Genomic DNA, 16,900 nt, shown 5'->3' on the forward strand with positions numbered 1-16,900 from the left:
TAATAAATCACTGCAGACAAATTGATCTCTGTTGGATTAACGCCAGCAGTGTTTACAAAAAATAACTATTTTATTTTGTAGTTTTTCTTGCAAATATACAAGTGGCGAAATACCCATTGGAATTTTCTGAAGAAATGAATCCGCCACGGAGGTATAGATATTTTTTAAAAATATTCTTCTTCCTACAGTTCAACAATATTTAAAATATTTTACACCGGGTGTTTTTCAAAAGTGGCTCACCATTATAACCTTTTATCTTTCAGACAAAAATATTTTGTATTTAGATATTTGGTATATTAGTATATGACATAAACCAAGATTGATTGACGTATTCAATTATTTTTGGTCACTTCCTGTTTCACCGGAAATTACCACAACTTTTGATTTTTAAATGGTACCATCGGTATGTTTCTACTTTATTTCATAGGAAATGACATTCAGAATAAAATTACATAAAACTTTTGACATTTTCGCTTATAAAATAATATTTTAAATCTTAAACTAGAGTGTAATTCATAACGATTATTTGACTCAAAATACCAGGTATGTGTTAGCAAATCATTCGTTAATAATTATTTTTCTAAATATGCTAATGAGTCACCCCTGTTCCATTTGAAGAATATCTACATTCTATTCAAAATGTAATTTTCTATAAAATATTGTAAAACATACCGAGGGGACATTTAAAAAAAAAAAAGTTGTATTCCTTTTTTGGATGAAAAAAAAAGCGACCAAAACTAATTGAATACGTCAAATCAATCCTGATTTATGTGATATACTTACACACAAGATCTCGTTTTTTTCTTAAAAAATTAAAAAATTATAGCGGTGAGCCACTACTGAAAAACACACGGTATATGTCGAACCGAAAAATAAAACAATTCTTCTCGTTAGATTGATCATATTCCTAAGAAATACGATCTTCAGATAAATAAGACCTTCAGTTATAATTTGATTTTTGACATCTGGTTTGTTTTCAGTCATCATATAATATTACCTATTAATAAATCAAAACTGAATTAATTTGTTCTACTTAATACTTCTACTTCAATTATAAGTAGTTCTCTAGAAAATTTTTATAATGAAGCGTGCTTTATATCGATAATAGATAAACAATTAACGCGATAAATTGATTTAGCTATTAAGACATTCGTGTACTTTGCAAGTACCCCAATATTTGCGTACATGGCAAGTATACCAACTTTGTAAACCGCCATGGCAAGCTTGGCGCTCCCACAAGGTGACAAGTGACAAGTAAACTACTCACACAATGTGCCAATAAGAAATGTTTGCCAAGTACACGAGTCGTTTTAGCCCGGCTTAAAAGCCAACAATCACTTGATTGTAATACATTTGACCAAACGGTTTATATCAAAATTTAAGAATGAAATAATATAAAAGGAATGAAAAAATACTTTCGAAAACTTACTGAATACTTACTGTATCTTCCGTGAAGTTACCTAGGGGCACTAAATCTTAAGAGCTATACAGGGTGGTCCGAATTGTATTCCGGAAACTTCGGCAGCATATTCTGCAGATTAAATTAAGTAAAAAAGTTCGTATAAATGTATGTCCTAAAATGATTAGTTTCGGAGATACAGGGTGTAGACTGTAGAAATTTCATTTTTATTTCAATATTTTCCAAATAATTTAAGAAGTAACGTCAATATTGGGATGAAAATTGGTGTCTGGGAGTTTTTGGACATGAGAAATTTGATCTTCATGTCAATATGACTCCTACTTGTAGAGGGCGCCACCTACATATGCTTTAACTGGTTTGGAGAGTAATAACTTTTCATACATACCTGTATAAAACTACTGAGTAAAAAATATACATTTACAACTTTTCTTACATAAAAAAGGTCTCTTGGTAAAAATCGCTACGAGTAATGGTTCTCGAGATATTTGAAATTGAAATTATCAATACCTGTCATCATTGACAAATTAAACATGTTGACCAAATAGTTATCAGACTGAAATCTAAAATTTGAAATTTTTTTGTGCCAAAAGTTCAAAAGAAACTGTTTAATCATAATTTCTTTTTTTCAAAAAAAATTATGATTAATTTAAAAAAAAAAAATTATTATTTCAGTCAAATAACTCTACTCAACGTGTGCTTATTTTTTGTCAATAATGACGTGTATTGATTATTTCCATTTAAATATCTTGAGAACGGTTGCTCGTAGCGATTTTTACCAAGAGACATTTTTTACGTAAGAAGTCATGAAAATGTATATTTTTTTAGTCAGTAGTTTTATACAGGTACCGTCGAAAAGTTATTACTCTTCAAAACAGTCAAAACGCATGTAGGTGGCGCCCTCTACAAATAGGAGTCATTTTGACATCAAAATCAAATTTCTCGTATCACAAAACTCCCAGATACCAATTTTCATCCAGATATTGACGTTACTTCAGAAATTATTTAGAAAAAATCGAAATAAAAATGAAACTTCTACACCCTGTATCTCCGAAACTAAGCATTTTAGGACATACATTTATATGAACTATTTTACTTATTTTTATCTGCAGAATATGCTGCCGAAGTTTCCGGAATACAGTTCGGACCACCCTGTATATTCAGTGCCACTACGAGCTCTAATTTTATTATAAAACTCAACTTTAAAACCCTTTAGTCTAACAGTAACCGTACAAAACCCTATACTATTTTAATCCCTTTGCGTTATCTCAGATAATGCGACATCCACTCATTCGAGGGTCCCCATATCGATGTTATATCACTCCTAAGGGTACCTGGACTAATTATCTCTACGTACAATAAGTTAATTTTAAAGTGGTCATTCTCCAGGCCCAAATCGTAAAACCAGCTCTGACCCTCTAGTTTTAACTCGTTCCATTTAAGTCGAGACGATTTGTATAATAAACCTAATTAACCATCACAATTATTTTCACCATTTAACCATCACCCGTGTTTGTGTTTTTTTAACTCAGCATAATTTGAAAAACATAGTATACGGGGTGTTTTTTAAGTAGTTTAAAAAAAATTGGGTGTGATACCCCACACATTTTTAAGAAAAAAAGTTTATATAACATGGGGACTAAATACTTCTTTTTTGATCTATTTTTAGCCGACCATACCAATAGGTATGGTAGGCTATTAAGATCGACAAAAAAAAGTTTTTTTAATTTCACTCAAAATGAGTTATTTGGGTCATAAATGACCTAAATACAGAATATTTTCATGGTGTCTGTCTGTCTGTCCGTCTGTAACACGATAACTCAAAAACCGCTAAACCGATTTTAATCAAATTTGGCACAAAAATACTGTGGCACCCGAGAATCTGGCCATCAGTTTTTGGTGGGGGTGGGGGGGTTGATAAGAGGGTATGGGAGGGGGTTAACCTAATATTTGCAACAAAATTTGTAATAACATCAAAATCAGTCAAAGTCGCAGTTTTCGAGATAAATAAAAAATTGGAAAAATTCCTTTACTTTGAAACTAAAGGAAATGCCTACCAACTTTTTATTAACATATTTTAGTATGGGCGGCTATACGTGCCTCCCGGCGCCAATTTTTTTTAAACACCTTATACACTATGCCCAAAATGTTTCACGAAATATTCCGCGAAGCATTTCTCGAAATACTTTCAGAAGTAAACTTAATGGTTTTCTTATGTTGCGGTGAATCTCGGCCGCGAACTCCGAAATAGATCAAAATAAACCGAGAAACGCCGTAATTTGTTTACTTAATAAAAAGTAACAACCACTCACGGCGTGTCTCTGTCTATTTCGGGAAACTTTTCGATCAATTTCGAAAAAAAAATTTATAACACGGGCTTATATTTATCGTACTATTTCGCGAAGCAATCAACGTAAAACAGTGTGGTGGCTTCAGAAAAATAAGTAATAACATGGAGTATGAATAAATATCATTAGTTTTTCATGGAGTGTAATGTACTACCACTATACTCTGTTTTTTTTCTCAGGTAAGATTTCGACAGACGATGACAGAAGAAAAGCAGATGACGTCCCATACCAATCTATTTATTTTAATAAAAAAAAGTTTCTAATAATTTTTAAGTTAACTATGGATGGGTTTAAATATAAATTCGTCATGCGTCGTCACTTGTTGTTTTTAATCAGTTTTATTGGTTTATTTCAAAAATGACAGATCGAATTTCAATTTTATTGGTTTGACGGAACGATGAACGACAAACGGACGCCGATGCGCATGAACTCGCCTTTAGACTTTTGACGTTTGTCAAAGTCTTGCCAAATTATAGGTTATAATTTTGTGACAACTTTTGTCAAATACCCTGCGTTTTGGAAGATGATGCATTTTCGTATTATTACGTGTGTTTTGTGTCTTTTGCAGTCAAGTGGAGGAAAAATCGAGTGAAAATTAACTGTAGAACCCAGAGCACAGTTTATGGTTAATAGTCGCTGCCCAGGCAGAAAGTCTTATACAGATACACCAATAAAGTTACTATCAATAAAGTTCGTATACCATCTCGTCGTAGATAAGTGCATCTCGAATATGGTAGAAGGACTATACTAAACCCATACTAAAAACTGGAGTAGCTGTAAAATATCGACATCACACGATAGGTAAATAATGGATTTTAGTACTGCAGAAAAATAATGTCAAAAGGTACTGGTTTAAAAAAATTAAGATTAAAGTTAATTAATCAACCTGTGAGGTGTAAAATTTGGTAAGTGTTATTAATAAAATAGTTTGTTTTATTTATGTTGTTTTATTTATTCCTGCGGAATATTACAAATTTGTATTTGTACATAAGATATAGTGATAAATATAATCATAAATGCGGGAAGTTTCATAAAGCTTGAAAGTAAGAAATAGTTCGTTTTTATATTTTTTGGTGTATGTGGTGTCTTGTTTTTGTTTGTTTTGTATTAACACATACCATTTTTTATTAAATAAAATAACTCGATTACATTTTTTCAGTTTTATACAGTTTTTTTCACAATATTTTGAAATTACTTGTCAGTCAAATTTTAAATACATATATTAATTTCGTGCTATGCGTTCCAGTTGTACCAACTTGTTTCTTTGTAAAATAAAATAAACTACTTTGAAATTAAAATGACAGACACATCTATCACTGTCAAGGATCTTCTCGTTGGACAGACTATATATTAAATTGATATGAAAAATCAAAAACAGTGCATTTAGGAAACAGTTACCTTATTATAGTAGTACGAATTAAGAATACAAATTTCCAAAACTTAAAATCGTAATCTGAGCGAAAAAATATTAAGACCAACACCTTGTAATAACGAAACAAAAGATCCGCGTTCAAGAGAATATATATTTTGATACAGATGAAGATATGTGATTTAAGTTTATTAATTTATTAGTTCCCTCGAGGATGTCCCATTCATTTTGAAGTATACTGAAGAATACTTTTTTGTGGAAATTTGTGAAATTGACAACAGATGGAGTATCTTCAATATTCTGTATGAGTGTTGCCTCGCTAGCCAGTTTGTCTGCTCGGTCGTTACTAGCCATGAAAAATAAATCTTATTTTTACGTGAGGAATCTCCCCATGAGAGATGGCACATGTTTTTTAAAACACCCTGTATAAACTGTTTTTCTTAAAAACATAAATATGATCCCTGAAATTTTTTAGACTGTTTAGGGTTTGGTTAAACATACAAAGATATGATTTAATTTAATATTTTCTTTCACAATAAACATACAGAATCTTTTTTGTATCTTAGATACTATAAGCTGAACCTAATTTAATACAGTAATAATTACTCCCAACTTTACCGGCTGTAAGTTTTCATCATATAGAACTCTTAAAAAACAGCTATAAAAAATTTAATTAAAGAAAAACCTTCGTAAATTTCCCTTCAGTGACTTCCCACACTTTCCAAGGAAATTAATAAAAATCTGTCCCATTCATCAATTCGGACTTAATCGAAAACCCCCACTTAAAATAAACCTCACGTTAAAAAGTATCGATACAGTAAAGTATACGACCGCTTCGAGGCAAGATTTAATGCAAATTCATTAAGGAGAAAGAGAAATAAACCCTTCTTCCAACAAATTAATCGATCGCTACAAATTTGCTTGGCGCTTCCGCCTAATGAAGGCTCTAACAAGAAGCGGGGGAGCCATTTTTTATTGCTTTTCCTTTTTAATTCGTCCGAATACCCGGGCCGATTTCAAAAATAATTAATTACTCCTACGCCATCATTTTCTCATAATACGAACAGTTAAAAGTCAATAAAGACGAAAATAGAAATTATATTTTTATAGTAATCGGTTGTAAGTACTAGGGTAGTACACAGTAGAGTTTTTACAAACCCAGACAAATCCAGTTTGTCGCCCGCCACAGCGACAACTTATAGCGAAAATTGTGCGTTTTTGTTTGTCTTTCACTTTATCATAAAAAAATATAAATTGGACAACTACAGGGTCCGGCAATAGTGCGTCAGGCATCTGTAGCTCCTAGAATAAACAACTTTTCAGCCCTTCTTTAAAAATTTATTAAAAATACAAGAACTGTTCTGAAATCAAAACTATATTAGGTATTTACTTTAGATAGTCTGTTCTTAGTTTGTTATAAATATGGTAATCGTATATCATACAGGATGTTCAATATTCTACGCCAAACTTTCTAAAATATAAAATATTTTTTCTTTGTTATTTTAAATGGAACATCCTGTATATTATTTTTTTGTTAGATGGAGAGTTAAAAAAGAACATTTTTTGTATTTAGAGTATTTCAAAATTTTGAACGGTTTCGCAGATACGCGCAGTATTATTTCATATGGCGCTTTCAATGGTAAAATACGAGAGAAAAATTATTGTGTGGCTTTGATAAAAATTTACTGTGGAAAATTCCATATGAAATATAAAACCGCAAATATCTGCGAAACCGTTAAAAATTTTGAAATACTCTAAATACAAAAAATGTTCATTTTTTAATTCTCCGTCTATTGAAAAAATAATATACCATTTAAAAAAACGAGGAAAAATTATTTTATATTTTAGAAAGTTTGGCGTAGAATTTTGACATTCTGTATAATTTACGATTTTCATATTTATAGCAAAGTAAGTACAGACCATCTAAAGTAAATACCTAATATAGTTTTCATTTCAGGACATTTCTTGTATTTTTAATAATTTTTTTAAGAAGAGCTGAAAAATATATATTTTTGATTTATTTTTTAATATCTCTGAAACTATCAAAAGTTGGGCGGCAGAGCCGTCAGGAAACGACCGTTACGACGGAGACAGCCTATCTATCGCTCGTGTCGCACTCGTTAGAGCCAAAAACAATAACACAACAATAACAAGACGTTGTCTGTCCGCATCTTCCAGCTATTTATGAATGAGATGCTCAGTCTATATTTTATTCTAAGTCTATGGTCCACTCACACTTTTTTGAGCCACCCTACAGAAGTTAAAATATTTTCTTGAAATACATCCTGGCACATACTTTAGGTTCGCACTTAAACAAAATTCTCTAGTTTTTTATTCTAGGAGCTACAGATTCCCGACGCGCTATTGCCGGACCCCGTATAATTTATAATTGCAAACTTGGTATTTGTTCTGTACCTAAAATAACAGATCGACATAAATTACATTTAGGGATATCCCGGTACAGAAAATACCACCCGGTTCTTTTGAGACATCAAAAAACCGACACTCAAAATTATTAATTCCCGGTTCTTTCGGTACTTTCGGAACTCAAAATCGTTGAAATCAAACTCTTCTAAATAAGTAGTGATACTATCTCCTACTGTTCTTACTTCAGAAGTTTTTTTGTTCTTTCTATAATGTTTATTAGCAATTATTGAAATTTAAATAAATGTTATTTTTTTATTTAGTAATAGTACAATGTTGTTCAATGTGGACTAATTATATTTTATGTTATGTTTTAATACATATTTTTGCACCTTTAATTCAATCTTCTTTCCCAAATTTAGTTAATCTGATTTATTTTGTTTGATGTCAATTTTAATTAACCTATATTTTATTCTTCACATGTATTCATGTTAACTTTCTCATGACTGATTAATTAATAATTTGGTATTATTTTCATTAAAAATCTCAGTTTTTCGCCGATTTTATTTTGGAAAACCATCTCTTATTTTCTGTTGGATGAACTGCACCATCATTAAACAAAAATCACTTTAAAAGGGCGAAATCACGGTTTCTAAGAGGCGCAGTACCGAAATTCCTGGTTCAGAAAAACAGCTCTTGTTTCGGAAATTCAAATTTTAGGTATATTCACTATTTTCCATCAAACTCTGTGTTTGTGGTTTGGTTTGGTATAGCAAAATCTTAATAATATACAGGGTGGTCCGAACTGTATTCCGGAAACTTCGGCAGCATATTCTGCAGATAAAAATAGGTAAAAAAGTTAGCATACATGTATGTCCTAAAATGATTAGTTTTGGAGTTGGAGACCCGGTTTCAGGTGTAGAAGTTTCATTTTTATGTCGATTTTTTCCAAATAATTTATGAAATCACGGCAATATTTGGTTGAAAATTGGTGCCTGGGAGTTTTTTTGATACGAGAAATTTGATTTTGATGTCAATATGGCTCCTACTTGTAGAGGGCGCCACCTACATATTTTTTAACTAGTTTGAAGAGTAATAACTTTTCGTCTGTACCTGTATAAATTAAACATGACTAAATAGTTATTAGCCTGAAATCATAAATTTGAAATTTTTTGACTATTCCCATTCTAAATATCTTGAGAACGGTTGCTCGTAACGATTTTTACAAAGAGATATTTTTTACGTAAAAAATCACAGAGATGTATATTTTTTCTACGGTACGGACAAAAAGTTATTACGCTACACAACAGTTAAAACACATGTTGGTGGCGCCCTCTACCAGTAGAAGTCATATTGACATCAAAATCAAATTTATCATGTCAAAAAACTCTCAGACACCAATTTTCATCTAAATATTGACGTTACTTCAGAAATTATTTGGAAAAAATCGAAATAAAGATGAAATTTCTACACCCTGTATCTCCGAAAATAAGCATTTTAGGACATACATATTTTATTTATACATTAACTTTTTTATCTATTTTTATCTGCAGAATATGCTGCCGAAGTTTCCGAAATACAATTCGGGGACCACCCTGTATAATTATAATATCTATAATAACCGTGAATAACACAAATCGTAAATAATTAAAAATTAACAAATAATATAATTAAAACAATTATAACTAGAGTTCTAGATAAACAAGTTCTTCTTTGATCGACTAAATGAGAGATAAGCCCGCGGTTACATTGGACGCGGGCCTGTGCGTTTTTTAAACGTGCGAGCTCTGACGGAATTTACTCGCACGACTATTTTATTTTAGTGGTTACATTAGATGCGCGTTCATGGTGTCCTGTGTGTCGAGTTTATCAAAACGGACGCCACTACTTTGATGCTGTCTGAGGATTTAATATTAAAATAACTACTTATGAACAGAAGAAAATATTAGGTAAATTATTTATATGCAAGAAAAAGGGAAAAATGAATATGTAAAATATTTGGTGAATTAAAACAGCAACCGGTCAAATTTTTTGAATATTTTAGAATGTTTCCAGCAACATTAATATACTATCAAAAATAAAAATAAACCTAGTATTCAAAATTATTCAAATTTTTCGGAAATGTATTGGGCCCAGAGATATAAAAATTCGAATGCTCGGACGTGCACGTATTAAAAAAACAAACCAGTTTGTTTTCATTCGACCAACGGAAATTGACGTACCTGCACGGACGCACAAACTCCGATGCAATGTAACCGCCTGCGTAGATACCTTTTGTTTGTTTTTTGCTGCGTGCACGCTCGTGCACGTACGACCAAAAAAACGCACGGACCCGCATCCAATGTAACCACGGGCTAAGTCACCAAATATTGATCTTTGTGTGATTAAATAATATGCCATGCTCAGTCATAGGTTTTTAAAATTTTAATAACAAACTTTTAATTTAAATGCATTATGAGGGGGTTATCTTCAAAACAAAATAAAACAAGTATATATTTGATAGCAATTAAACTTTTAGTTGCGTAATCGAGGACGCGATTTTTAAATTCATTGTTGCCAACCATGGATATATTCGGCGACGGGCTGACTAACTAGAATTTAAATTTCCCGCTGGGGTTTCAGGTGGTAGTTCTGCAATAAAAAATGTCAAGTTGCCACATTTATTTACTTATTTCCTGACATGGTCATTCGTTTTCACACTTAATTACGAGTTTTGAGTTTACATAAATAGTGTTGTGATACTTTAAGCTTAAAAATATTTACTAGCAGACCTTGCAATCGAACATTGTTCTTTTTAGAACCTCTTTTAGTGCGAAGTGTACAAGATAGCTTAATTGTCTCAAAAAACTCATCGCAACTTTATTAAAGGGAAATTAAAACAACTTTCGGTGCACGTCATCAATGACACCATGCGTCGTCTTATGGAGTTTGCTGGTGGTGATATTATGATGTGCATCTAAAGTTATTTTAATTTCCTTATAGAATATTTTGAACAGGAAAACGGTAGTAATGGCCCTTTATGTCCTTTAAGTGCTGTTAAGAAGGTGAGATTTGTTGATGTAAATAATAACTGTTTATATATTTATAATTAATTTATTTTTGTTTCCTAAAATATTTTGATTAAAAGAAAATATGTAAAAGTGGGCAACGGTGTGACAGTCAATCTTAATCACGTGACCAAAAGTTTAATTGATATTAACTATGTATCATTTATTGCCGTTATAACTTGCCTGCTAATTATCAAAGAAGTAAAGAAAGCCTTGAAAACTATTACCTTCGTAATATTTAGATATTGACGTATATGAACATTTGCATTTCGGTAACATTTATAATAGTCTAAGATCTGGCTGGCTCTTTGATATATCTTTTACTATGCTCTCTGGAACAGCATGCGGCCCATCTGGCTGCCGATACCCGTTCCGTTCACTACTGCGCATCGGAAGAAGATCCTATTTTTGTTATTTAGTCCGTTAAATTCTAGTACTGAATATAAATCGAACAAGTCTCCATAGCGCAGCACGCAGAGTTTCAGACCACGAACCAAGGATTCAGAGTTCGAGACCGGGTCAGAGCAAAAACTTTTTTATTTTATTTTCGTTTATATTCTGATAGTGAAGTATTAAATATTGTTTTTTTTTTGAATCACCAAAATTATTTAATGCTTTACTATCAGAATATAAACGAAAATAAAATAAAAAAAAAAGTTTTTACCGGTCTCGAACTCTGACTCCTCGCTTGATAGGCGGAACCTCTACGCGCTGCGCTATGGAGACTCGCTCGGTTTATATTCAATACTAGAATTTAAAGGTCTAATAAAAATATAGGATCTTCTTTCAATGCGCAGTAGGGAACGCAACGGTTACCGGCAACCAGACGGGCCGCATGTTGTTCCAGAGAGCATAGTAAACGATATAAAACATACTGAAATTTAAAAATTCGGCTACTTCTTATAATATACAGGAATAACTTAGGTATTATGGAATAAAATAAAACATTAGATATAAGCAGTTTTTTCTTTATCGGAAAAAATATATTTTTTATCTTATACTATATGTTTTAATTCCGAGATAAAAGGGAAGTTTTTATCTTATACAAACTACGAACTTTTCTTATACCGAATTATATGCAATAAGTGAAAATTTTTCAAACATCAAAACTCCAACAGAATTGCAAATTTCTTCGGCTCATTTAATGTCGCTGTGGAGAATTTAAAGGAAGCGTCTAACCTAACTTTTATAAAACGTCACCCGGACGATTAAATTCGAATCTGTTTTCAGTTATTCGACTTGCTAGCTGGCGAGGGAAGTAAATGAGAAATCGATAGTAATTAAAAGGGCGCAAGATCTCAACTGTCGACAGATCTGGCTGCTTTTGTGTATCAACAGATTATAAATAACTGTTTTTGAAATGTAAGTAAATTATTTCGGTACGACCAAATACGGCGTATATACAAAGAATAAAGATAGTCCCTGCCTGGAAACATTATCCGCACTTTTAGCCCGCGGTTACATTGGACGCAGGTCCGTGCGTTTTTTTAAACGTGCGAGCTCTGACGGAATTTACTCGCACGACTATTTTATTTAAGTGGTTACATTAGATGCGCGTTAATGGTGTCCTGTGTGTCGAGTTTGTCAAAACGGACGCCACTACTTTGATGCTGTCTGAGGATTTAATGTTAAAATAACTACTTATTAACAGAAGAAAATGTTGGGTAATTGATTTATATGCAAAAAAGGGGAAGAAAATGAATATCTAAAATACTTGGTGAATTAAAACAGCAACCGGTCGAATTTTTTGAATATTTTAGAATGTTTCCAGCAACATTAATAATATCCTAAATAAAAATAAATCTGGTATTCAAAAATATACAAAATTTTCGGGAATGTATTGGGCCCAGAGATAAAATCGAACGCTCGGACGTGCACGTTTAAAAAAAACAAACCAGATTGTTTTCATCCGACCAACGGAAATTGAGGTACGTGCACGGACGCGCAAACTCCGATGCAATGTAACCGCCTGCGTAGAAACCATTTGTTTGTTTTTTGCTGCGTGCACGTCCGAGCACGTACGACCAAAAAAACGCACTGATACGCATCCAATGTAACCACGGGCTTATGGTGCGTTTAGACTTGAGCACGCACGCACTGATCCTTCGCGAATGCACAAGTGTAAACGGCTGTGCGCGCAAGCTCAGTCTGAATCTGTCTGTGCGCGAGCAGCCGCGAACGTGAGCCGTCTGGTGTCGGTTTTTGGCCCGTGCTCACAGCGATTTTATGTGTGCGCGAATGCTCAGTTTGCACCGGCAATTTGTTTTGTCTGCGTGCGTGCGTGCGTATTTTTTTTTTTCGTTTTCTTCAATAAAATTATGGAGTGGACCAACCTTCGCTATTGTTAATACAAGAATATGACAACTTTTTATTAAAAAATATTATGGTATGTAAAACATTCTGCGTATTATTCAAAAACCCAAAAAATGAGGTATGGCAAGACCTTGCAAATACAATTAATATTGAACATATCGATATTAATGTCACACAAAAAAAATTAAAAGCTGTTTTCTCCATGTAATAATATTACATAATCTCCAGAGTATTTCCACAGTCTCTCCCCTACAAACGTCTCCAGCTTTCAGTAATGAATATTCCGTTACATCTAACACTAGCTTCAATCACGATCTAAGTATATCTGATATGAATATTTCACAATATAGATGTACTAATACCCTATCATCTATTTCTACCTCCATTGAATGCGATATAAACCCCAGAAATGTACGTACCTCCAGTCGCTACTTCGGGAATAATATAGGCGATGGAAAATTTAGAAACTTTAAAAAGATACTGTAGGCTGCTATACGAGTCTCCACTTGCCAAGAAACGTAAAGTCAAGGCTCAGCGTTCTCTTAGCGATATTGCTATTCTAAAATTTTATCTGTGTTCGTAATTTTTGGTGTAATTAAATTTTGTAAATAATCAAAGTCGGGTATAGTCATTCTCGTAAAGTTTTTGAACTGATTATAGCCCTTCTCAGACACTAAGTTGTTTAATAAGTTATATCGATTTCTAAAAATTTGTGTTTGCCCCCAGCGACGATGTTTCCGATTTTTCTTCTTTTTATATACATATAATTAAACTGTGCATAACAATGAATGCAGCCACAGCTATCTCTTGGTGGTCCATTGTCTTGACAAACACAACACTGCTGTGCGCGCACAAGTCGATCACTTCATTCGTCGAAAAATAAAAGTTTTTAATTTAAACAGAGCCGAGAGCGCGAACGAATGCCGTAAGCGTATGCTCAGCTCGTGCGTGCTTAAGTCTAAACGCATCTTTACAATCGAATAATTGATTAGAAAGTCACTGTGTGTTCATACTTCCGTATACAGGAGTACTGCAAACTAAGATCACATATTATGCAGATACAGAAGATGTGACTAGCAGAAAAATACTAGTAACAAGTATATTAAAAATTTGTCCACTGGAGAAATAGGCAGGGGCACAGGCATAGCAAGGCCTTTATCCAACGACCTAGCTCTAAAACCACAAAAGAACTGCTAATTCTTAACAGGAACAAAGTGCGAATTACAATAGGTCTCTTGACAGCAGTGGCGGATACAGAGGGAAGCCCATGAGGCCCAGGCCCTCCCTAAAATCTGTAAATTGAATTAAATATTAGGCTTTTGGCTTAAAAATGGCGCACTAAAAAGCATATTCTACATTACTTTTTATTTTGCCCCCCCCCCCCTAAAGTACATTCCTGTATCCGCCTCTATCATGAGACCCAATTTTCATTTTAATACCGATATAATAAAATTGTTATGATAACCTTAAAACACTTAAAATATTTCAAAATGTTTATATTTTTACAGCAATTATCTACTATGAAAACAACTCAAAATATTTAATCATCTGCTGACATGGTTAGCAAAACACAGAACATAAGTAAAGTGTTTGGGTGTATTGTGGTGAACTAGCGTTTTTATTTTACTATGTTTATACTAATATAATTTTGAACACGTTTGGCTCATATAATACCGAATATAAAATGTAAGATAACCAGCCAACTTACTTTTATAAAATGTAGATCGAACGATATCGAAAAGAACAGTGAAAATACTAACTGTATTTTCTAATTCACTCTTGAAATTTCAATTAAAAATGGGCTTAAAGTTACATTATCCAAAACACTAATAAATTTTTTTTTTGGAAATTTTCAAAGTAAAATAACTTGGTTATTTTGGGCTTATTTGAAAAACAGTATACAGAAGAAATGTTTTTTTTTATCGAGATCTACCAGCCCTAAAAATATTTACACTTATTTAAGACTTACCCTGTATAATCCAACTTTTATAAATCGTCGAATTTATGCAATTCTGTTTTTGGTCAGTTACCATTCGAATTGGCGAGGAGTAAATGAGAAATCGATAGTAATTAAACAGATGAAAAGGGCGTACAATTTCGTCTTGTTAAAACAGTTTAAAGCTGAATTATGAAGGTATTGTTTCAGATATAAAAGAGTTACAATATCCCATGAATCAAGAGTTGAATAAAAGGAAATAAATTGAAATTGGCGGTTAACAACAAAGGTTCAAAACTGAAAACTGATCCACGTGATTTGTTATTTGTTATGCTTTACACACATTCAATTATTGATATTGAGCATATGAATATGTTTTGGTTAATCAAGAATACAAAGACTGTAGAATATGTGCCATGTTTATTTTCAATATTAGTACGTTCCATATCTTTTTACAATAAAAAAATAATTGTTCAAAAATTCATGTTAAATAAGCCAGTTTAGTTTATTCCATAGTAAGGTAAAAAATCTACGGCAAACAAAAACTTTAATGTAGTTAACCCTGTTTTATGAAACGTTGCTGGCAACATTAAATGTAAATTAGTTTTCGGTCATACTCTCGGTTAAAGCAATAAACCAGAAATCGTTAATATTTAAAAAGGGGCAGATAAGTTTACCTTGGTTACTGAAAAGACCTGGGTGCATCGACAGATTAAAAAGTTATTAATTGATACATTTTAAAGGCCAATGAAGTCTAAAACTTTAAACTGCTGTAGTGTTCCCAAATGTTCACTATTAAGTAGAAAATTTGTAATTTAAACTTTGTTAAAAGCTGATCGAGTATTTATCTAAAACAATATCTAGTTATTATTTTTTTTTATTCTTAATGGCATGGCATAACAATACTGATATCGTTATAAAAGTATAAAAATGTAAAAAATATATCAAACAAGATTGCAAATTTTGGTAGACCGAATTTTGAAGAAGACACATTATAGAATGATGTTACAGTGCCCTGGTAAAAATCTTTAAAATTCTTCGAATTTAGAGTTTTAACCCAACAAACATTTGAAGGTAAAATTACGTTAAATTAACCACCTGGACTATTATTAACCAACTGAAAATTGGTCGAAATTTCCAAGAATTGACGTTAAAATTCCCAAAGTGGGGAATAAAACTAAAGTAATTTGGAAGTTAAAAACAGGTTAACAGGTTATAATGTCTTGTATGAAATATGGGCTATGAAGTCAAAAATAACCGACCTGAGGTCATAACATGGTAAAATATAGGTAAATTTTACTAAAAATAGTCCTAATTTATACTACCTATATTTTAACATGAGAAAGAAAGAGAATTAATAAGGTAAAGTATTTTTCTTTTTAATATGTGTATGTAAATGAATTTCCCAATAATGAACCAGGAAGACAAACAAGTGTAGTAATAACTCGCATGGCCGTTTGAACATTAATCCAATATGGATGAAATACCTACATATATATATGCACTTCCTAGTAAATATAAATAAGTTATTGGTAAGTGGATTACTGGATTCACAAGATAATTATGTCTGAGGAGAAAATTTTTCTGTGAGATGTACCTAAATATGATAAGCCCTAAAAAATTATGTGCCTTTAAAATTTTATATATATGTATTTTCAACAATTAATTTCAGAATAAATCGTTACTTTCAAGTTTCTTCTTTCACAAACCAAACCAACTTTTTTTCAGCTAACTTCCTTGATTCACTTTTAAAGTTCTTAATTAGTTAATTTAACTAATTAGACTTAATTAGTTAATTTAACTATAAACAGACTAAACGTCTGTTTATTTTTCTCAATAGTTTAGAACAATATCACAAAAAAATATTTTTTGAAACCAAATTGGATAAGAAAATGGCCGCTAATAGTGTTTTTAACTATTCGTCTATGAAGTTAGGTTTTTCATAATTTTAAAACCTTAAAGTCGGCTTTCTTTTTATGAGGATAAGATTTATTTAAATTAATAACCTCAAAGGTCAAGTTTTCTAGCTTAAGGCATTTTTCCTTCGAGGTGCAAGTTAAAAAATTGGCTATATTTGGTTGAAGCTCATTTCTCAAAATCTTGACT

Source organism: Sitophilus oryzae, unplaced genomic scaffold, assembly GCF_002938485.1.
Source record: "Sitophilus oryzae breed Bouriz unplaced genomic scaffold, Soryzae_2.0 scaffold_358_pilon_pilon, whole genome shotgun sequence".
Classification (NCBI taxonomy): domain Eukaryota; kingdom Metazoa; phylum Arthropoda; class Insecta; order Coleoptera; family Curculionidae; genus Sitophilus; species Sitophilus oryzae.